Source organism: Anabrus simplex, chromosome 4 (genome assembly GCF_040414725.1).
Source record: "Anabrus simplex isolate iqAnaSimp1 chromosome 4, ASM4041472v1, whole genome shotgun sequence".
Taxonomy (NCBI): Eukaryota; Metazoa; Arthropoda; class Insecta; order Orthoptera; family Tettigoniidae; genus Anabrus; species Anabrus simplex.
This window is the reverse complement of record NC_090268.1, coordinates 200,615,116-200,638,791: the sequence shown is the minus strand read 5'-3', so window position 1 is coordinate 200,638,791 and position 23,676 is coordinate 200,615,116. Positions and strand designations below refer to the sequence as shown.

The 23,676-nt window shown below is 38.3% G+C and overlaps 1 protein-coding gene across 1 annotated transcript in view; it reads left to right on the top strand.

Moving 5' to 3' along the window:
* Positions 1–23,676, top strand: part of LOC136872568 (BTB/POZ domain-containing protein 6-B) — a 151,651-nt gene that overhangs the window by 53,897 nt on the left and 74,078 nt on the right. The window lies entirely within an intron of this gene.

Below are 23,676 nucleotides of genomic sequence, written 5' to 3'. Positions count from 1 at the left end.
CTCGAACAATACATTATCATTGCATAATGAACATATATGATCCTACTGTGCATCAATATTTCTTTCCTAACATTTCAAATATATCATTTACGTATCATATTTCATCATAGCATTACTTATTCCTTCAATATATTCTCCATTTTCCTCATATAACATCATACTATCTTCATAATAGCTCATTTTATCTCATATCTGTTCATATTCTGTCATACATTTCCCATATATATCTTATTTGACGTTTAAATAACCTTATTTTCAAATATTCGTCATATCAGATTAATATCTTATTAAATAAAATTCACAAGTCTTCAGTCTGCCATCATATCCATATCTAACATATATCCTAACTTAGTAAGGTAACATATAACCTCCGCTTATCATAATATAATTTGGCATTGCGTATCGAAGATCCTAAAATTATTCCTCTTATACACTCCACATGTTATACCGTATCATATGTGGAGTGTATAAGAGGATGGCTAATTTCGATTCTTTGCTCTCATTGGAACATTATCATCCCTTTATTACATTCCCTAACTGGGGTTTGTCTTATTTCTGGTGAAGACTACCTATTCTCTTATATCATTGGCACATATAAATCACTCGCAAGAATCTAATATCATTTAAATCATTCTGAAGAGACACTACTCTATTACTATGGGCTTGAACTACAAAAATACTAACCTTGTTCTTTCATATTAATATGTATATATTTTTCCATTGCTTTCTGGAATGATATCTGTCATTTGGTCATCCTCCAGTCTTTGCTGAGCTGAGCTAGCGAGCAGACATGCGTGGTAATGATCCGGAAGTGCAGGGAAAGCAGTATGGGCGTAACAGTGCAGCACTATAGGAGTGTGATAGGGTGATGGCACAGCTGGGTCAAGTGGATCAAGAGTGCAAATTAGGAGTTAATAAAAAGAATAGGACTGACAGAACTGTTGATGACTGCAGTTATAGTGGCTATTCTATTAGTCATCGGAGGCATCAAGATGAACTCAGGCCCATTGACATGGGAGGACAGGGAGAAAATCAAGAAAGTTGTGTGTGATGCCTCTGAGGCAAAGACGAAAGAAATGTTTGAGGTATATTATCAAGAAATCAATGATATGAAGGACAGCATAACCAAAGGACTAACAGAAATAAAGGTGATAAGAGAAGACAAGGAAGAAAGAGCAATACTAAATCAGAGGATAAAGGTGCTAGAAGAACAAGTTCAGGTACTTCAGTGGCGAGATAGCAGAAGAACGGAGGAGAAGAGAAGAAATATTATTAACGGCCTGGAGGAAACGGAGGGAGAGTCTACAATGGAACTGATGAATTCAGTCTTAGAGCTAATGAGAGAGAATTTAGGCATTGACTGCACTGAAAGGGATATAGACGATGTGTATAGGATGGGAAAGAATAGCAGAAGACGACCTGTTAGAATTAAGTTTGTTTCTTTATTAATGGCAAGCCAAATTTTGAATAGTGCGAGAAACTTGAAGGGCTGCAGGGTTTGGATAAGAAGGGATATGAATAGAGAAAGCCTCCACGAGCAATGAGTTCTACAATTCCATTTACGACAAGCAAGAAAGTCGAATCTACGGGCATTTATAAGAGGAAACCCATTGCATGTGATAGAAGTTACCTGGGCGAGAACGTGGACAGTCAGTGATCTGGGTAATGTGTTCAAAGAACGAAGTAAGTAGGAGTGATGACACAAGGGATTCCAGAGTCTATGTGCAGTGCTGGTGTTGATAACCCTAGACACGTGATTCAACGGTCTTCGTCAGATCTTCCAGAGGAGTTAAAGGGTAACAGTGGGAGGAACGACGAGGTGAGCCGGATGTCAACAGTGGCGTCACATGGAAGAGCTGAGGATACTTCCAGGTGTAGGTCAGTGAGTCTAAAAGACTTTTTTCAGAAGAAGGGGATGGGTTCAGGTAGTAGAGTAAAAATCACAGAAGAACTATCTGAGAAGGACGTTATTTGCTCTCCGGAGGGGAGTATAATGGAAGTGGAAAGATCTAGAATGACTAGAAGTAAGTCGGGAATTTAGTAGAACAGAGAAGTAAAGAGAAGTAAAAAAATAACTAGAGTTAAAGGTATCATGTGGTAATAATGAAGGAGAATATGGAATAAAATAGGTAACGAAGACTTTAAAGAGCTACTGGAAGAAATGGACATACTTAGGCTTGTAGAAACTTGGTCTGATTACAAGAAAGACTTAAAGATAGAGGGGTGTATTGTATGGAGTAGTGTGGATCAAGGAAATCCAATAGAGGAACAATATCGGACGGAATTTCGGTGGTAATCAAAGACAACTTAAAAGATAGGATACATCTCTTAGAATCTGAGTTTAATGAATTAATCTGGATAAGAATATTAGATAGGGTTAATTGGAGGAATGAAATATGTATAGCTTTTATATATAATCCACCTTTGAGCTCCCCATTTGTGCAGAATAAATTTTTTGAGAATTTAGCGACAGAAGTTAGACGAATGAAAAGTACTTATGATCAGGCAAGCATTATAATTATGGGTGATCTTAAAGCGAGGATAGGGGACAAGAAGACAGTTTACAGTCAACATGAAGACGAGGTATAAGTTAATAGAAATAGCCAGGATAAAGAATGTAACAGAAATGGAGAAAAACTACTAGAATTATGCGTGGTAGAGGAGCTTTTATATATTGAACGGATGGTGGTTTGGAGATGAGAGTGAAAAACTAACCTATATAGTAGAAAATGAGGGCAGTACAATTGACCTAGTTGTATGCTGTAGGGGTAGTCTGCAAGTTGTCAAAGAGATACACATTAGGGATTGGGCGCAGTCAAACCATATGCCAGTATCTATAAAATTAATGATTCAAGATATAAGAGTGCAGGAGATCGTTTACGATAGCGTAAAGGAGAGGAAAATACCTAGGTATCATTTGAGAGAAGAATTAGGGAATGAATTCAGAGAGTACTTCAGTGGAGAGAATTTTGAGATTTGGAAAATAGGTATTGTGATAGAAAAGAATAGAGTTGAAGATGTCCTAACCAGGATAGAAAATTTAATCGGAATGGCAGGAAAATGTATGAGGCAAAATCTAGGTAAAAAGCTGATAAAATGTGGATGGTATAATACAGAATGTGCAAAGAAAAAGTCACTTGTTATGAAGGCACTTAGGAGATACAGGGTAGATGGTGGTCAAGTAGCTAGAAACAAATTTTGTAAAAAAAAAAAAGGAAAGTACAGAGAATTGTTAAGAAAGTCAAAGTCGGAATGGCAACAAAAGATGGCTGCAGACATAAATAAAAACTGTAAGGACCGTAACAGCAAGAAAGTATGGGATAAGATAAATCAGATAACCAAGAAGTAGTCTGGTTTTGGGGGGACCAATATAAGTCATAGTACATGGGTCGGATTATTGTTTCGGGGGGTTTGAGTGTCACTCTGCCTGAATTAGATGAGGCTATTTCGACTCGGGAAGTAAGGAACCTGTTACAAGGAGTCCAATAGGGAAAATCAGGAGAATTTGGGTATCATGTATGAATTTTGGAAAGTGGTGGGAGAGCGAACCGGCATGTTGGAAATTTTAACAAGGATATTCAAGAAAATTTTTGAGAAAGGAATATTCCCAAAAGCTTGGAAATAGGGGATAATATGCCCTATATACAAAAATAAAGCGGATAGATTAAATCTAGGAAACTATAGGGGTATTACCTTAGTAGATACATTGGCGAAAGTATATACTGGTATACTAGCAAATAGACTAAGGAACTGGGCAGAGACACATTCAGTCCTGTCAAAATTTCAAAGTGGTTTCAGAAGAGGGAGAAGAACACCAGATAATGTTTTTATTGTGAGAACTCCTATTGACAATATGTAAAGAAAAAAGAAGGTAAGTTCTATATTACATCAATAGATTTAGAAAAAGCATTTGATACTATGGATAGGGGGGCAGTCGTTACTAGATTGAGATAAGTTGGAGTGTAATGTAAAATGATAAGAGCTATAGAAAAGATGTATGCTGAAGTAAAGTGTACTTTGAGAGTGAAAGAAGTGTAAATTGTCACCGATTTTATTTCTATTGTTCATTAACGATATATTAGAATTTAAGGTGAGGAGAGATTTGCACTGCCATGTTTAGAAAATCAGGATATTCCTGGTCTTGTCTTTGCTGACGACATACTCCTGTTCACACTAACGCCAGCTGCAATGCAAAAAAGTATTGATGGTATCGAGAAGTACTGTAAAGAATGGAATATGAAAATTAACGCACAGAAATGTAGAGTAATGGTGTGAAAAAAAGGGAACAAATTTGGAAAAAAGGAAAAATGGTATCTTGAAGGAGTAAATCTGGAAGTAGTTAACAAGTTAGATATTTAGGAATTATAATATTAGGAAATGGAAAATGGTGTAAACACGTCAAGAGGCAAAAATGATTGGTGCAGCAGCCGTAGCTAGTATACAAAATTGGATAACAGGATGCCTAATATTGATTTTAGGGTACAAAGAAATGTATTCAGTGCTGTGATTAAAATATTATACGGTTCAGAAGTATGGAGCACAGAAAATGAAATTGCAATGCTTGATTCAGCCACTAGTAGATTTATTAAAATAATTAAAGGCTTACCAGTATGTACAGCGAATAGTGGAGCAAGATTACTGTGTACAGATATTAATATAAAGGTGGGTATAATTAAGAGAGTAATAAAATATTGGTTTAGGTTAAAAAGGGGAGGACCGAGCTCGATAGCTGCAGTCGCTTAACTGTGGCCAGTATCCAGTATTCGGGAGATAATAGGTTCGAACCCCACAGTCGGCAGCCCTGAAAATGGTTTTCCGTGGTTTCCCATTTTCACACCAGGCAAATGCTGGGGCTGTACCTTAATTAAGGCCACGGCTGCTTCCTTCCCACTCCTAGCCCTTTCCTGTCCCATCGTCGCCATAAGACCTATCTGTGTTGGTGCAACGCAAAACAACTAGCAAAAAAAAGTGGGGGAGAAGGGGGTGAAATTCTAGATATAGCTTACCGGCACCAAATGAGGTACCAGGATGGGTACTGGGCAGGCAACTTAAAGAAAACACTAGAAGGAATTAGGATGGGGAACTATTCAGACAAAGATTTAGAAAAAAAGTCTGTAGGAAAGTTGCACAGAGAGTAGCAGATATAGAAATACAAATGCTAAGAGCTGAGGGTAATAATAGGAGAACTCTGGAGGAATTCATGTATATATTTATCCAGGTATGAAAATAATACATGATAAATTAAGCAAAAGAGAATACAGGGTAATGATATGGTGGCTGATGGGAGTTTACAAAAATAAGGCATTTACAGAAGTTGCAAATGCATGTTTATTGTGTGAGAAGGAGTTAGGAAATGCACATTTCTTGAGACAGTGTGAAAGTACAAGTGCATTACGGGTTAAATACTTGGAGATATAAGTTTTAGTAAGGTTCAACCTTTTCAATACAAATTACAAGTTGTATAAGATGTTATATACAACATTTATTCATTAGTGGTACCGGTTTCAACATATACAAATGTCATCATCAGCCTAAATCACACAAATTGAGCAAGTACATATTAATTAACATTGCCATGGTGACATATAAGGATACACATCTTCATACACTACTTTTCACCAAATAAATACATTGATTAAAAGTTTTAACGTACTTAGCTGTACCTACAACCTTTTTATTTTTACGCTCTGAATGTGTGAAAGTCTTTAGAAGCTTCTTTTTACTGTGTGTTAAGATTAAAGTGATACACTCATAGCAAATACATAATAATCTGATCTTGCTGATCTGTTTACATACAAATACCCAAATCATCACATGTCCTTTTGCAATTGTCATTAAAATCTTTAGTGATTATTTGTCAATTCATTAAAACCACTTGTTATTCAAATGTCGTCCAAGTGAGAACAGAAATTTGGATGATAACACATTGCTCTTGTAATGGACCTTGTGGAACTATGCATTTGTATATCTCGTAAAGCATGTTGTCTTTGAAAGGCTTGTTACACTTGTTAAAATTTACACTGAGACATATATAAAATTGTTAACGGTGGCATCTAAATACGATAATTGTTTGTCCTATTAAAATTATAAAATTGTTTTATTTATAACCACCTATTCAATACATTACAATACACTCATTGAATTATAATATAATCATGAAGTGTCTAATATTGGGACATGTTTCGTTCGACATAGTGAACATCATCAGCCATTAATGCAACAAATCTAGGTCAGGGCCCTGAGCTTAAAATATAGAGAATGTTATCATCATATTAAAAAATGAAGTATGTCGTAATAAAAAGTGATAATCAACAATCGATACAATAAAAACATTAGACTTGAGGTTGTAACAATATATGCAAGTTAAAAGCAAAATTCGTTGTGGAGTACATTAATGGTGGCAATCTGTGGAATTAAAAACAATTATGAGGCTGCTGGAACATGACAGTGGATATTGTGACATAAATATTCGTCAGTGTGTGAAGAGTGTGGATTAATATTGTGAGGATGAAGTTCCTTTGAATTCATAAATAAGGGTTAAAATAAGAGTTCATTGACTTGTCACGTGTCCAAGTTGAACTGGTCGAAGGCACATAACATTGAAGAAACTAAATTTGACATATAACTTGAACTTCAGCAGAAGCAAAATTCATGAGAGGTGCAATCTTGCTGTCAGAAAATACCAGTTAAGTTAGTTAATATACACACGCTAGCAAATAAGACTAGTTTTTCTGATAAATTCATTAAAGAGTAGCGATGAAATTTAAATTTGGGGAGAGTTTTAGTGATCCTTATAAGACAGAGAGCATATTCTAGCGCAAATTAGAGTTTGAATCTGAAAAGAAAAAAAGGGGAATGAAGTTACGTTGAAACCAGAAGAAGAAAATGAAAAGAAAAATTAAAAACGGAAGCTTACTGATATAAGATGTCCGCTAGCGTTGGCTGCGTGAAGCAGACTGGCGGGTAGCTCTATTACTGCTTCTAGTGTTGTACGTATGTCGGTCCAGTTCAGAATCATTCCAAATAGTCAACCTCAAATCTTCTCAGAAAGACATAGTTTCCTTCAAAAGCTTGGTTGAAAAGATAAAATACATTGATGAAATCAGCTGTGACATATTATTGTTTTCAAAGCCTTGTAATATAATTTAACTACTTAATTCTGCTTAATATTGCTTTGTATAATTTCAATTGCTATTAGCTCTCCAATATGTCTGCTAATATTTCAAGTTTATTTCGTATAGAATGGCTTTTCTAGTTATTGATCGTTTATGCTGTGATGTATTGAATATTTGCTTTTATATTCACAGCCTTGTTTTCATAGATTTTCTATGCCGCTGCTAATCAATTTATAAGTCTCGTATTTCAATATTTTACGCGCATTACTTAATCCTTTTATATATTCTTCTATAATATTCTTGTTTAGACGTTATGAATATCTTTCTCTTCTTGAAATCTTCTCTCGTTATTAATTTCTTATAGGCCCTCTTGCTTGTAACACGTCCAGTCCCATGAGTTAGCTTTTCATTTGTGATTTTAAACAACGTTGGTTTTAACAGTTCGAATATCTATTTTGTCTTGGTCACTGGGATCACGATCTTATTCATTTCGACTTTCTGTTACTCCCAACTTCCTTGACATTTTATATAATTTATTCATTGTGTTCAACTTCATTGCTAGTAATCACATTTGTCTTAATTCAGTTGAGGTTAATTTCTGGAGTAGTGGAATGGCACAGTAATAATAATAATAATTGCGTGGGGGTCTAGCTCTGAACTGAGTAGGAGTTAGGCATAACTCTATGTAAGACACTGGGGTGGGGGCCCTCAACCCCGACACGGCGCGTCCCAATGGCTGATAGGGAAAGTTCCTGTAGATATGCAGGACAGGTGCGAATAAGGCATAGCCAAATAAGCACCCGCGGATCAACTGAGGGAACAAGGAAAATGGTCAACGGCCTCGACGGCATAAGAGGATTCATCCCGATGACGGAGAGGGCGGAAGAACTGACTGAAATCCACTTCGCGTCTGACTTGCAGCAAGCGGCAAAGTGGTCAGCGTCTGTTCACCAGAGGTGCGGCTGGAAATGTATGTTCTGGAACTATCCACTCCAGTCCTATGAAACTGGACTACGGTCCAATACTTGGATAATCAAGTACCATGAGGCGTGGCAGAAAACAAATTTGTACCCCAGGTGGTAACCAATCCACTGCTGACATTAGCAGCACAACCAGACTATCGGATTCTGGGGAGTCTGGCTGGACACACAAACAGAGGGAGTCGGAGACCTCTGGCCAACTTCGCCCAAACAGCAAAACATTTTTCGGAACACTGAACATAAATTCTCTCTTGCGGGCAGGGAAGTTGTACGAACTAGAGCAAACCCTAAATGATCAAAAAACAGAAATACTGGCACTCCAAGAAACGAGGCTGACTGACGAACACGCAATGGATTTCGGGAACTACAGATTCTTCAAAAGTAAAACAGACAAACGGATTCTCAAAAACACACCCCATTTAGGAGTTGCATTTGCAGTCAAGAAGAGCATACTTAACTCAGTAATAGGTGTGAAATGTGTAAACAATAGGCTAATGACAATCACCCTAAAGTGTGCAAACAAATCATACACACTGATCAATGCACATATGCCAGTCAATGAAGACAATAAAACAGATCGCGAGAAGGTAGACAAATCATGGGAAATACTAGAAGAAACAGCATCAAAAATTCCTCAAAACCACGTCAAAATTCTGTTAGGAGATTTCAACGCTCAGCTAGGCAAGGAAAGGAAATACAGGAAAACAGTTGGAAAATTCCCAGCACATAAATGGACGAACCAAAATGGACGGAGATTAGTCGAATTCTGCAGGGCATTCAACCTTAAAGTCATGTCGACTCACTTCAGGAAGAAACCTTCTAAACAAATGACATGGAGATCACCCAACTCCCTCTTGGGCGAGTTTCAAATTGACCACGTGGCAATTTCGTACCCAAACCACAGAGAAATTATGAATGTCCAAGTAAGGAAGGGTGCAAACATAGACTCAGACCACTATCTGACAAGAGTCAAACTACAGTTAATACCCCAAAGGTTCAGAAGAAGGAAGCAAATAATTCCGAAATTTGATACCAGTCGGATCCAGCCATCTCTCACCGAAGAATTAGAGAAAAAGCAGTCCAACAATTGGCAGCAACTCAAGACCAAACTAATTGAAACAGCACAAACACTGATTCCTCTGCAGAAAAGAAAAAAACACCCTTGGTGGAACGCAGACTGTGAACAAGCCATCCAATCCCGGCAGAATGCATACAATAAGTGGAACAGCAAAAAGACTGATAAGAATCACAAAATGTTTTTGGCAGTCAGGAAAGAGGCAGCGAAATTAATCCGACAGACCAAAAGGAAATTCGAGAAAGATCAACTACTGGAAATTGAAAAGGACTTCGAAAAAAACCACACACGAAATTTCTACAAGAACTTCAAAACAAAGCTAACAGGGTATCAGCCACAAAACCTTTGCTTTAAGAAAGTAAATGGGCAATTTGCACTGAACAATCAAGAAAACTGCACCGAACTTGCAAGGTATTTTGAAGAACTGCTTAACTGCCCAGAGCCAACACAAAGATTTCCACCGCAGGAACCTGACTTCACAAACCCAAATTCAGTACCACCGGATGAAGAAGAAATTACCAGACAGATAAAACGACTTAAAATGAATAAAGCTGCAGGTGAGGATGGGATCATAGCAGAAATTCTCAAATCAGCAGGCCCAAATACTATAAAAGAATTCACCGGTATCATCCAAGAGATTTGGGAAACAGAACAAATTCCAGAAGATTGGAAAAGTGCACTAATTCATCCTTTACATAAGAAAGGAGACAGAACAGATGTAAATAACTACAGAGGAATCTCATTGGTATCTGTTGCCTACAAAATTTTATCTCAGTGCCTTCTCGATAGAGCCCAACAGCAACTAGAACCAAAAATTGGAGAATATCAAGCAGGTTTCAGACCAGGCCGTTCATGTCCAGAGCAAATTTTGAACCTAAAGTTAATCCTAAGGCATCAGAGAATTTGTAGCAAAAATGTAGTTTGTACTTTTGTTGATTTCAAAAAGGCCTATGATTCAGTTGATCGTCAATCACTGTTTCAGATATTAAAAGAACAGGGTCTAGACCGGAAAACACTCGCAATTGTAAAAGAGACATTGACAGACACAAAATCTAAGGTTAAATTCATGGGGGAAATCTCAGACCCTTTTCCGATCAAAACAGGAGTAAGACAGGGAGATGGGCTCTCTCCACTACTCTTCAACTGCGTCCTTGAAAAGGTAATACAGGAATGGCGCAAACAGAAGTCTGCCCTCAAGATTGACCAACCAATCACTCTTGGTAGGGGCAAATTAGCAGTAGACTGCCTGGCATTTGCGGACGATCTGGCAATCTTAACTCGTGACGTTTCAACAGCCATAAACCAGATCGAACTCCTGAAAGAAACAGCGGAAAAAGTCGGCCTCCAAATATCGTTTGAAAAAACTGAATACATGACCTGCAGCAAAGAAGCCCCTAAATTCATGGAGACAAAATATGGCAAAATAAAACGGGTCCAGCAATTCAAATATCTCGGTGAAATAATTCAGGAGAATGGAATGGAAACAAAAGCCAATGAAGTTAGATGCCAAAAAATGGAAACTGCGTATAGACTCACCCAAAATATCTATAACAAAAAGTGTCTCTCCAAGCATGCTAAACTAAGACACTATAATACAGTTATAAAACCAGAATGCCTCTATGGATCAGAGACACTAATTTTGAACAGGAAAACTGATCTAGAAAATATTCAGAAAAAGGAACGCAAGATCATTAGAAAAATTTTAGGCCCAAAACTCGTAGATGAACAGTACCGTCTTAGAGGGAAACAGGAAATCAAACAATTTTCTAACATTCACAGCGACATCAGAAAACGCAGATTAAGATTCTTTGGACATATAAAAAGGATGAACCCAGATAGACTTACCAAGCAAATAGTTGAATTTTATGAAAACCGAAGTAAAGCTAAAACGGACACAATAAAATGGATTGGCGAAATTAAAACAGATCTCAAACTGGCAGGAATTACACCTGAAGACATCCAAAGCCGGGTTATCTTCAGAACCAAAGTTCATAAGTGGCAAGTTGACCAAGAGGAAAAACCAAAGAAGAAGACCGGAACAACATGGTCTCAAGAGAGAAAAGAAGCACACAGCAAACGAATGAAGGAAGTGTGGGCACAAAGAAAGGCAAATGCCTGTCTCTAAGTACTTTGCGTAGTCCTAATGGGCTCATTCGCAATATATTAATAATAATAATAATAATAATAATAATAATAATAATAATAATAATAATGATGATGATCTATGTCTAATTGATTAGAGTGGTCAATGTAGGCCAAAAAATGTAAAATAAATAAATAAATAAATAAATAAATACATAAATAATAATAATAATAATAATAATAATAATAATAATAATAATAATAATAATAATAATAATAATAATAATAATAATAATAAAGCCATTGATGAACGGATGAAAGCATGGAATCAGTGGAATGGACATCAAACAACTAAGAGATGGGAGACCTTCCTGAAAATCTCCTCAAAAATAATCCGCAGGGAGAAACGAGCCTATGACAAAAATAGACTCATAGAAATCGAACAAGATTTCCTTAGAAACAACTCCAGGAATTTCTACAAGACCTTCCGTGAGAATTTATCTAGTTATCACCCACCATCTTTATGTTTCCGTCGAGCAAATGGAACATTAGAAACGAACACCAAAGAGAACTGCACCATTCTAGCTGACTACTTCCGAGACCTCCTCAGTTGTGATCCTCCAAAGGAAAGATTGAACTTTGAAAAGCCCATCCCCAACCCCGATTCACAGCCACCGACAATACAGGAAACAGCAGAGATCATACGATCGCTTAAAAATAATAAAGCTCCTGGAGAGGACGGCATCACTGCGGAGATGTGTAAACTTGGAGATGATCTTGTAAGCAAAATTCATGCAATCCTAGTAGAAATATGGGAAACGGAAATGATTCCACAGGATTGGAAGTGTGCATTAATACACCCATTGCACAAGAAAGGTGACAAGGCAGATCCAAACAACTATAGAGGCATATCTCTACTGCCAATCGCATATAAAATTCTTTCCAAAGCTCTCTTGAACCGGTTAGAAAAACAGACAGATCACGTGATTGGCGAGTACCAAGCGGGTTTCAGGAAAGGTCGATCATGTGCAGAACAAATATGGAACTTGAAGACGATATTCAGGATTCGCCGAAGTGCCAGCGCGATCGTCACCTTTGTGGATTTTAAGAAGGCGTATGACTCTGTGGACAGACAGACAGTATTTGATACTCTAGAAGAACTCAGAGTGGACAAGAAGACCAGAGCACTTATCCAGCAGACCCTCACAAGTACGACCTCTAAAGTGAAATTCCTTGGAGAAATCTCTGAGCCTTTTGAAATATGTACGGGCGTTCGTCAAGGTGACGGCATCTCCCCTATTCTGTTTAACTTAGTTCTATACAAAGTTATTAGAGAGTGGGAAAAGGATATCAAGGGTGTGAACATCGGAAATTTGGGAAGCAAGGTCAATGTGAAATGTTTAGCATTTGCTGATGATCTCGCAATCATTACTAAGACCAAGGATGAAACAAGGTATGCCATACAAAGACTACACAATATAGCATCAAAGGCAGGCCTCCAGATATCCTACGAGAAAACCAAGTATATGGAAAATCTACGTCAAAGTAGCAAAAGAACTCCGCTAGAGATGGAAAACGGCACAATTTCACAGGTGCCCTCCTTCAAATACCTTGGAGAAATTATACTACCATCAGGATTAGACAGTAGTGCCAATGTAGAAAGAAACACCAAACTACATAAGGCATACAGACTGACGTGGAATTACTACAACAAAAGAGTCATATCGCGTAATGCAAAATTACGACACTACAAGACAGTTGTATTGCCCGAAGCTTTATATGTCTCAGAAACCATATGCTTAGGTGGTCACTCTAAAATTACAGAAATTGAAAAGCAGGAGCGGAAAATTTTCAGGAAAATTTATGGTCCTACGAGAGAAAATGGAATGTGGATTAAGACGAGAACAGTGGACCTCTGCTACTTCACCAACAGGTTTACTGATGCCATACGGAAAAGGCGCCTTAATTTCTATGGCCATATCTACAGAATAAACAGCGACAGACTAACTAAAAGATTATTCAAAGTAATCAACTCAAAGAAGGTCAAAATAAAATGGCTAGAAGAAACTAAGGCGGACCTCCAAGAAATAAATATCACAGGCGACATCATGGAAAATCGTGGAGCTTTTAGAACAAAAGTAGCCAATCATAAATTTAGGGAGAAACCAAAAAAGACAACTGGTAGGAAGTGGTCGACAGAACGCAAGATGCAACACAGTGCATTCACGAAGAGATTTTGGGAGGATAAGAAGGCACAAACCATCAAACCAACTAACAAGTTCAAACGCGCTCTATGAATGGGCATAACGAAGAAAATAATAATAATAATAATAATAATAATAATCCTATGGCCTCAGGTAATATATGCAGATATATTTGAATTTGACGCCATATGGCTCTCTGCTCGTCAATTCTGACGTTCAACTTTACTGTAGGCCTACTAGATTGCACTGTAAACTGAATCTCTTTTGAGCGTCTATGGTTGATCTTTTACATGTCACCTTCTTATGACATGGAGTAACGCATGGACTTCTTCTGCCCTTCAAAAATCCGACTGCCTTTGCTGGTTTGAACCCACTATCTTGGGATCAGGAAGCCAACATTCTACCACTGATCCATAGAGGCAGCTTTCCTAAGTCAAACCAGCAACAGTCACACACTTTGTGAACAATGGACTGCGGTAGAATTGAAATAATGTTGACAAAAACAAAGTACTGCTCACTAACACAAACTCTATGGAAGATGATGTATTTTAGAACTGTGAGTCGAAAAGTCCTCAGGATTTAATTTTTGCTGGATGCATGTGCAGAAAACCCAAGTCCGGCAAGAATTGCAAAATTTCTGATCCCTAAGTGAAAAGGTTTGCTTGCACTTCCAGACCAAACCGTTCTAAGTGTCAGTGATACATGTATGAGTCATCAGAGCAAAATACTACGGGGTGATTCATTTGAGGAAAGAAGAGAAAACCTTGGAAACAAGCCTCACAAGCTGAAAACTAAAGTAAATTTGTGTCTTCATCCCGAGGTGGTGTAGCTCTTTTCAGGTACACCCTCAGTGGAAATGAGCTGCATGTACAGTTTCAACCACGTACCAGCCATCCCGCCATTATTAAATTTCTCGCAGTACCGGGAAATTAACCCGGGCCTCCAAGGACGGCAGCTAATAGTGCTGACCGTTACGCTGCGGAGGCGGAGAGCTGAAAACTCATGGATTTTCATCTGCACTTGGTTTGCACTAAGTTTGAACATTAAGAAATTGCATGAACACTTTTGAGCTTACTACAAAGAAAAAGCTGGGAAGACATTTGATATGAAGTACTGTAAAGCAGTATTTATTAGTGATTTAAGCCCTCCAGGGAGAGGTTATGACTCGATCTTTTTGGATGCTTGCTTTCGTTCCCAATACCTCTTGAGCCCTGCTATTAGTTTTTCCTTTCTTTCCTGTGAAAGAGGTTTATGAGATTTAATAATCTTTGGTAAAGGAGACCACGAGCTTACCATTTTAAAAGATTTTGGGTAGTCTGAGATATCGGTAATAGAAATTCCAGTGGAAGCTAACTTCTTTTACTTCAACTATAAAACATATTTTAGGATATTTAAATAAAAAAATAACTCCTGGCAGCAATAAACTGATATTTGTGATTTTTATGTGAAGAATGAAGTAAAACAAAAACTAGATCTGTCAGCTCGACTATATGCTTCACAAGAAATGTGTTGAAAAGTACTATTTCATGAAAAGAAGAGGTAAAACTTAACCCTGTATCCCTTATGGTAGAATTTGACTATGCACAGAATCGTCCAGTTATAAAAATTAATGTAACATTTCAGTTTTATAAGTGGTTGCTGTAGTTGTATGTGTTTAATGTTCACTTTTACTATGATGGCTCATCTTATGGTTTCTGCTTCATGGAAAACCAATCAGAAAACCCCAGACGCGATGATTATCTTTTCTGCTTGAGTGTGTCTGAAAAAGATCTGTGAAAGATAATATCATACACACTTTGCCTTGTTAGTGCAAGACTATTGTTTGTGCAAAAAGTCAGGTTATTGCAAAAAATTTGAAGTTTTCTCTCCTAAATAATGCCCGCGCAAAACTGCAATAGTTGTGGATATCGTGGTGTTGCATTGAAGGCAAATGAATTCTTCAAAACAGATTTGCAGATGCTTCTGTTTTACACTGAACATCTTTAAAAGATACTCCAATGTAAAACAAATTTACTTTAAGGAGCTAATGTTAAAATTGACCAATTTTTGCACTTTTACATTGTAAAATACACCAACTGGTGAAAAAAAAATAGAAAAATTCTTGCACTTATCATGGTTTGGCACTGGTATGGTCAGAAGCATTATCTCCATTCTTTAGGAGGAAACCCTGCTCCAAAGGATAGTGTTACATTACAAATATATGTTCAGCTGAAATACAAGCTTGATGGGACACTGTTAACATTACAAGATTTTGTACCATTCACATTCTGAAACAGGTAGTATGATGTAATTAGCTAAAACATATAACACCAAGACAACCAGGTGTAAGTGAACAAAAGGAAAAGGATGTACGAGACCTCCAGTATTTGCCAACGGATAGTCAGGACTGGTGACTGGTTGGAAAGCATTCTAGAAGAAGGATGCGAGGGTTGCGTTGTGAAATAAGTATTGTCTGAGAACGATTGAGTCATGTTGTGTCAAACTTGTACGTGAGCGTAGAATAATAAATTAGTGGGTTGTTCGTTAAATCTAGCTCTGCACGGCTTTACTTCTAAACTGACAGTTTGCAAAAAATATGAGTATTGCCTTACCTAAGTTGCCAGTGCTCTCTTGCTGCGAGAACAGCTGATGCAATACCACCACAGCACACACAGCCCTCGTAAAATGTAATACCATATTCAGAAACACTAATGAATCACAGGTGAAAACAAATTCATAAGAACTTCAAAGATGCTGTATGTACTTACTAACAACATCCGACACTAAAACAAGAATACGTTATTAAGAATAAAAGAAATAACAAATTACTCTCGGCTGATACGTGGCGCAGCAAGGAGGTCATGGCCGACAAAGAGAACACTCTGCTGGTCTTGGTCAGTTCTTGCTGTTTGTCTTTCCTGAACTACACTAAGACATGGTATACACAGACGAACTATACACTAACCAACATACAGATGTAAATAAAACTACACTTCCACTAAAGTTGTTGGTTTTCTTTTTTTTTACAATTTGCTTTACGTCGCACCGACACAGATAGGTCTTACGGCGACAATGGGATAGAAAAGGCCTAGGAGTTGGAAGGAAGCGGCCGTGGCCTTAATTGAGGTACAGCCCCAGCATTTGCCTGGTATGAAAATGGGAAACCACGGAAAACCATCTTCAGGGCTGCCAACAGTGGGGTTCGAACCCACTATCTCCCCGATGCAAGCTCACACCTGCGTGGCCCTAACCGCACGGCCAACTCACCTGGTACTAAACTTTTAAGCCTATAAATAACTATAGGTCTTGTACCAACTTATGCTATGCTAAACTGTTAACTGTCCTATACTGTAACTATACTAGAGAGAGAGAAAGATTAGAAGTAACAATATGAAAAGCACAAATTGCTGAAGAAAATGCAAAATACCGTGAACTGTACCGAATACCATACACGCCAAGCGAGATAGCTTAACCATGTGTTAAATGTACACAGTACAGTTCGCAACTATGTTTCGAGGTTGCGCTCAGCCAATATAAATCAATATGAATGGCAGCTTGGGATTGGATGGATGTCTGTGTTTCTGTGCACAACCACCAGATAGAGCCAAAATCAATCAAGGCGTCTATTGAAATACATATTAAAAAATACAAACAGTAGTAATGTTCTCTGGAAGAAGGGCCTATGGATATCTTAAGAAATATTAAACCTTGACGCTGAGGCCCTTTTGAATTAATCCTAAGATAGAGCCAAAATTGATCAAGGCGTCTATAGAAATACATATTAAAAAATACAAACAGTAGTAATGTTCTGTGGAAGAAGGGCCTATGGATATCTTAAGAAATATTAAACCTGGACACTGAGGCCCTTTAGAATTAATCCTAAAATAAATAAATACATACATACATACATACATACATACATACATACATACATACATACATACATACATACATACATACATACATACATCATTATAGAGTGTTATGCCTTTCAGTGTTCAGTCTGCAAGCCTATGAATTTACTAAACATCACCACAATCCTCTGTTTGCAATTAGTGCTGTGGCCTCATTTAGTTCTATACCTCTTATCTTTAAATCATTAGAAACTGAGTCTAACCATCATCATTTTGGTCTCCCTCTACTCCTCTTACCCTCCACAACAGGGTCCATTATTCTCCTAAGTAACATATCCTCCTCCATTTGTCTGACATGATCCTACCACTGAAGCTGGTTTATGCGTACAGCTTCATCCATCAAGTTAATTCCTAACTTAGCCTTTATCTCCTCGTTCCAAGTGCCCTCCTACCATTGTTCCCACCTGTTTGTACCAACAATCTTTCTCGTTACTTTCATGTCTGTTACTTCTAACTTATGAATAAGATATTCTGAGTCCATCCAGCTTTTGCTCCCGTAAAGCAAAGTTAGTCTAAAAACAGACCGATGTAAAGATAGTTTTTTCTGGGAGCTGACTTCCTTTTTACAGAACACTTTTTATAACATCTGCGAGCTCTCTGCATTAGCTTTACTACTCCTTGATTGAATCTCACTTACTATATTACCATCCTGGGAGAACACACAACCTAAATACTTACAATTTGCTACCTGTTCCAGCTTTGTATCACCAGTCTGACATTCAGTTCTGTTGAATTTCTTACCTACTGTCGTCAATTTAGTCTTCAAAAGGCTAATTTTCATACCATACTCATTGCACCTATTTTCAAGTTCCAAGATTCTAGACTGTAGGCTTTCGGCGCAATCTGCCATTAAGACCAAGTCGTCGGCATAGGCCAGACTGCTTACTACATTTCCACCTAACTGAATCCCTCCCTGCCACTTTATACCTTTCAGCAGATGATCCATGTAAACTGTGAACAGCAAAGGTGAAAGATTACAGCCTTGTCTAACCCATGTAAGTACCCTGAACCAAGAACTCATTCTACCATCAATTCTCACTGAAGCCCAATTGTCAACATAAATGCCTTTGATTAATTTTAATAATCTACCCTTAATTCCATAGTCCCCAAGTATGGCGAACATCTTTTCCTTCGGTACCCTGTCATATGCTTTCTCTAGATCCACGGAACATAAACACAACTGTCTATTCTTCTCATAACATTTTTCAATTAGTGACGCATACTGAAAATCATCTGATCCTGACAGCCCCTCTGTGGTCTGAAACCACACTGGTTTTCATCCAACTTCCTCTCAGCCGCTGATCACACCCTCCCTTCCAAGATGCCAGTGAATACTTTGCCTGGTATACTAATCAATGAGATACCTCGATAACTGTTGCAATCCTTCCTGTTCCCTTGCTTATAGATAGGTGCAATTACTGCTTTTGTCCAATCTGAAGGTACCTTATGAACACTCCATGCTAATCTTACTACTCTATGAAGCTATTTCATCGCTGCCTTCCCACTGTACTTCACCATTTCGGGTCTAATTTAATCTATTCCTGCTGCCTTATGACAGTGGAGTTTATTTACCATCCTTTCCACTTCCTCAAGCGTAATTTCACCAACATCATTTTCTTCCTCCCCATGAGCTTGGTTGTTTGCGACACCACCGTGAAGATTTCCTTTTATGTTGAGAAGATTTTCAGAATATTCCCTCGACCTGTTCAGTGATTCCCTGGGATCTATTATGAGTTCACCTGAATTACTCAAAACACTGTTCATTTCCTTTTTTCCTCCCTTCCTAAGATTCTTTATTACTGTCTAGAAAGGTTTCCCTGCTGCTGGACCTAGCCTTTCCAGGTTATTATCAAAATGTTCTCACGACTTCTTTTTGGATTCAACAACTATTTGTTTTGCTCTGTTTCTTTCATCTATGTACAATTCCCTGTCTGCATCGGCCCTTGTTTGGAGCCATTTCTGATAAGCCCTCTTTTTACGTTTACAAGCTGCTCTCATTTCATCATTTCACCAAGATGTTTGATTTTTCCCGTCTTTACACAGTCATTCCTAGGCAATCCCTTGCTGTTTCTACTACACCATCTCTTTCTGTATCCTGAACCTGCTTACTGTCCACTGTCCAAAACTTCTCACTAACCATATCCATGTACTTCTGTCTAATTTCCTCATCCTGGAGATTTTCTACCCTTATTCATTTGCAGACAGATTTCCCTTTCTCTACCCTAGGCCTAGAGATACTTAATCCTAACATAAGTGAAAGAAATTAAATGTCACAAATCGTGAAGAATGTTGTATGTACATTGAAGAACTTGTCTTCACGGGATAAGATATCAAACAATTTTGTTCAAAACACCATTTGGGCATATGGCCCCTTAATCCACCTAATCACAAAATCACTAAATGACCAACAAGTCATATTCAGATGGGCTGCACAGACAACAGCTGGGAGTGACTCAGTCCAGTGCTGGTAGGTTGTCACAGGTATAGAGTGAACACGATCAAGATGGCCTTACAGATGATCAGCTGGGTTCTAACACAGGAAATTATGCACTGGAGGTCCATTACAGTACTGCCATTAAATTTATGCCTTTTCTGCCAATGCAGCTTTGTTAGCATAGTTGCAGTGACCATGCGTTTGCTTCAGATCCTCTAACAGAGCCGGGATCACTGAATTGTCATTCTAGAGACATGTCTGGGTAGCACCTTGATTCGTTTTGGTATTGAGCTGCTCTACTGTTGCGTATGGCGTGTCGGCCAGCCTTCATGTATCTTCATACGCGACATACACTTCTAACATCAGTGGCATGTGGTGCTCTGCAGTTTCCAAGTTGTTATTTGCAGTTGTGCCATTTTTTGAACTTGTAATACACTCTCACTGTGGCAGCAGATGAACAGTTCACAAACTGCGCTGTTTCAGAAATACTGTCACCTTTGGTCCAAAATCTGATATCATCCCCTTTTTACAACTCAGATAAATCGCTCCTTACCCTTGATAGCAATGCTTTGTGTGTGTACAGATTGCTTGTCACACCCTATATATACCACTATGCCAGCTTACTACATGTGATGTACCTTATAGTCTATTCGCTGCCAACGTCAAATGTAAGTGGTGCTCATAATAATGCAACTCAACTCTATGTACAGTATAGTACATTTAACCTATACAATGAATAGTCTGCGTGGTGACTGTGATCATGAAGGCATCATGTCTCTATGGTCTGACACCGTGGTTAGCCGGTTTGAGCCCCGTTGGTGGAAAAAAAATATTCACCTTCAGAATGTTGGCTGGCAGGGTAAGAAAGACACAATTTCTAATCACTAAATTAAGTGCCAAAAGCCTGGATTCAATTCCAAACTTCTCCGCAGTATTCATATGTAGTTAGGGCATGTGATGCTGTTCAGGGTGATTTGTCTGTCGGATGGCGACGTAAAACCTCGAGCTGACCCCTTGGTGCTATTCAATAGGAGTAGGCTGTGTGCCAGCACTGGGTATCACCCTCTCCCTTCCTACTACCATATATCATGCATTCATTTCATTAACTCCTCTGATGAGGTTTATGTCATAAAAACTCTCTTCATACCCGACCCTGTAGAGAAACAGGACAAGGGTTAGACAGACGTACGTACATAATATTTGCAGTAAATATTTTTGTGTGTTTACATGTTAATTTGACTAATATGGCCTTGTAATAATACTCAACATGGCTTAGCTGTGATGATACTGCTACACGGCTGAAAGCAACTTGAAACTACAGCCGTAATTGACTCCCGAGGACAAGCAGCTTTCTCTGTATGAATGATGTACTGATGATGGCTTCCTCCCAGGTAAATATTCCGGAGGTAAACTAGTCCCCCATTCGGATCTCCAGGTGGGGACTACGTGAGAGGGGGCGATCAGCAGGAAGATCGATACTGACATTCTGCGAGTCAAAGCGTGGAATGTTAGAAGTTTGAATCGTTGTGGTAGGTTAGAGAATCTGAAAAGGGAGATGGATAAACTAAAGTTAGATGTAGTTGGTATAAGTGAAGTACGCTGGCAGGAAGAACGGGATTTTTGGTCAGGTGACTACGGAATTATCAACATAAAATCAAACAGGAGAAATGCAGGAGTTGGTTTAATAATGAATAAGAAAATAGGGCAGCGGGTAAGCTACTATGACCAGCATAGTGAAAGAATTATTGTCATCAAGATAGACACCAAACCAATGCCCACCACAATAGTGCAGGTCTATTTGCCTACTAGTTCAGCAGATGATGAGGAAATCGAAAGAATATATGAAGAGATAGAAGATTTAATATAATATGTAAAAGATGACAAGAATCTAATTGTGATGGGAGACTGGAATGCAGTGGTAGGCCAAGGAAGAGAAGGTAATACAGTAGGAGAATTCGGATTGGGACAAAGCAAAGAGGAATTTGGCTGGTTGAATTCTGCACTGGTCATAATTTAGTCCTTGCCAATACTTGGTTCAAACACCACAGACGACGGCTGTATACGTGGACGAGACCTGGAGACACTGGAACGTATAAAATAGACTTCATTGTGATTAGGCAGAGATTCAGAAACCAGGTGTTGGATTGCAAAACTTACCCAAGAGCAGACGTGGATTCTGACCACAACTTGTTGGTCATGAAATGCCGTCTGAAGTTGAAGAAATTGAAGAAATTGAAGAAAGGGAGGAATGCAAGGAGATGGGATCTAGACAAGTTGAAAGAAAAAGAGTGTGGAGATTGTTTCAAGGAACATGTTGCACAAGGACTAAATGAAGGAAATACAATAGAGGAAGAATGGATAGTCTTGAAAAATGAAGTCAGTAGGGCTGCTGAAGAAATGTTAGGAAGGAAGAAAGGATCAACTAAGAATCAGTGGATAACTCAGGAGATACTAGACTTGATTGTTGAATGACGAAAATACAAGAATGCTAGAAATTAAGAGGACAGAAAAGAATACAGGCGATTAAAGAATGAAGTGGATAGAAAGTGCAGGGTAGCTAAGGAAGAATGTCTGAAGGAGAAGTGCAAGGATGTCGAAGATTGTATGGTCCTAGGAAAGGTAGATGCTGCGTACAGGAAAATAAAGGAAACCTTTGGAGAAAGGAAAACCAGGTGTATGAATATTAAGAGCTCAGATGGAAAGTCACTTCTAAGGAAAGAAGACAAAGCAGAAAGATGGCAGGAACATATCCAACAGTTGTATCAAGGTAAAGATGTAGATGATTTGGTTCTAGAACAAGAAGAGGCTGTTGATGCTGATGAAATGGGAGACCCAGTTTTGAGGTCAGAGATTGACAGAGCCGTGAGAGACTTAAATAGGAACAAGGCACCTGGAATTGATGACATTCCCTCTGAATTACTGACTGCCTTAGGAGAAACCAGCATGGCAAGGTTGTTCCTTTTAGTGTGTAAGATGTATGAGACAGGAGAAGTGCTATCTGATTTTCGGCAGAATGTTGGTATACCTATTCCCAAGAAAGCTGGTCTAAGTGTGAAAACTACCGCACCATTAGTTTAGTATCTTATGCCTGCAAAAACATGTATTATTTACAGGAGAATGGAAAGACAAGTTGAAGCTGAGTTGGGAGAAGATCAGTTTGGCTTCAGAAGAATTGTAGGAACACATGAAGCAATCCTGACTTTTTGTCTGATCTTAGAGGATCGAATTAAGAAGGACAAGCCCACGTACGTGGCGTTCGTAGATCTAGAAAAGGCATTCAATAATGTTGATTGGACCAAGCTATTTAAAATTTTGAAGGTGAGTGGGAGAAGATACAGAGAACGAAGAATTATCTACAATCTGTATAAAAATCAGTCTGCAGTGATAAGAATCGAGGTCTTTGAAAAAGAAGCAGCAATCCAGAAAGGATTGAGGCAAGGCTGCAATTTGTCCCCCCTTCTTTTCATTGTTTACATAGAACAGGCAGTAAAGGAAATCAAAGAGGAATTTGGAAAGGGAATCACAATCCAAGGAGAGGAAATCAAAACCTTGAAATTTGCCAATGATTTTGTTATTTTATCTGAGATTGCAGAAGTCAAGAAGCTGCTGAATGGTATGGACGAAGTCTTGGGTAACGAGTATAAGATGAAAATAAATAAGTGAAACAAAAGTAATGGACTGCAGTCGAACGAAGGCAGGTGATGCAGGAAATATTAGATTAGGAAGTGAAGTCTTAAAGGAAGTTTACTTGAGTGGTAAAATAACTAATGATGGCAGAAGTAAGGACATAAAATGCAGACTAACACAAGCAAGGAAGAGCGTTCTTAAGAAAATAAATTTGCTCACTTCAAACATTGATATAGGAATTAGAAAGTTGTTTGTGAAGACTTTCG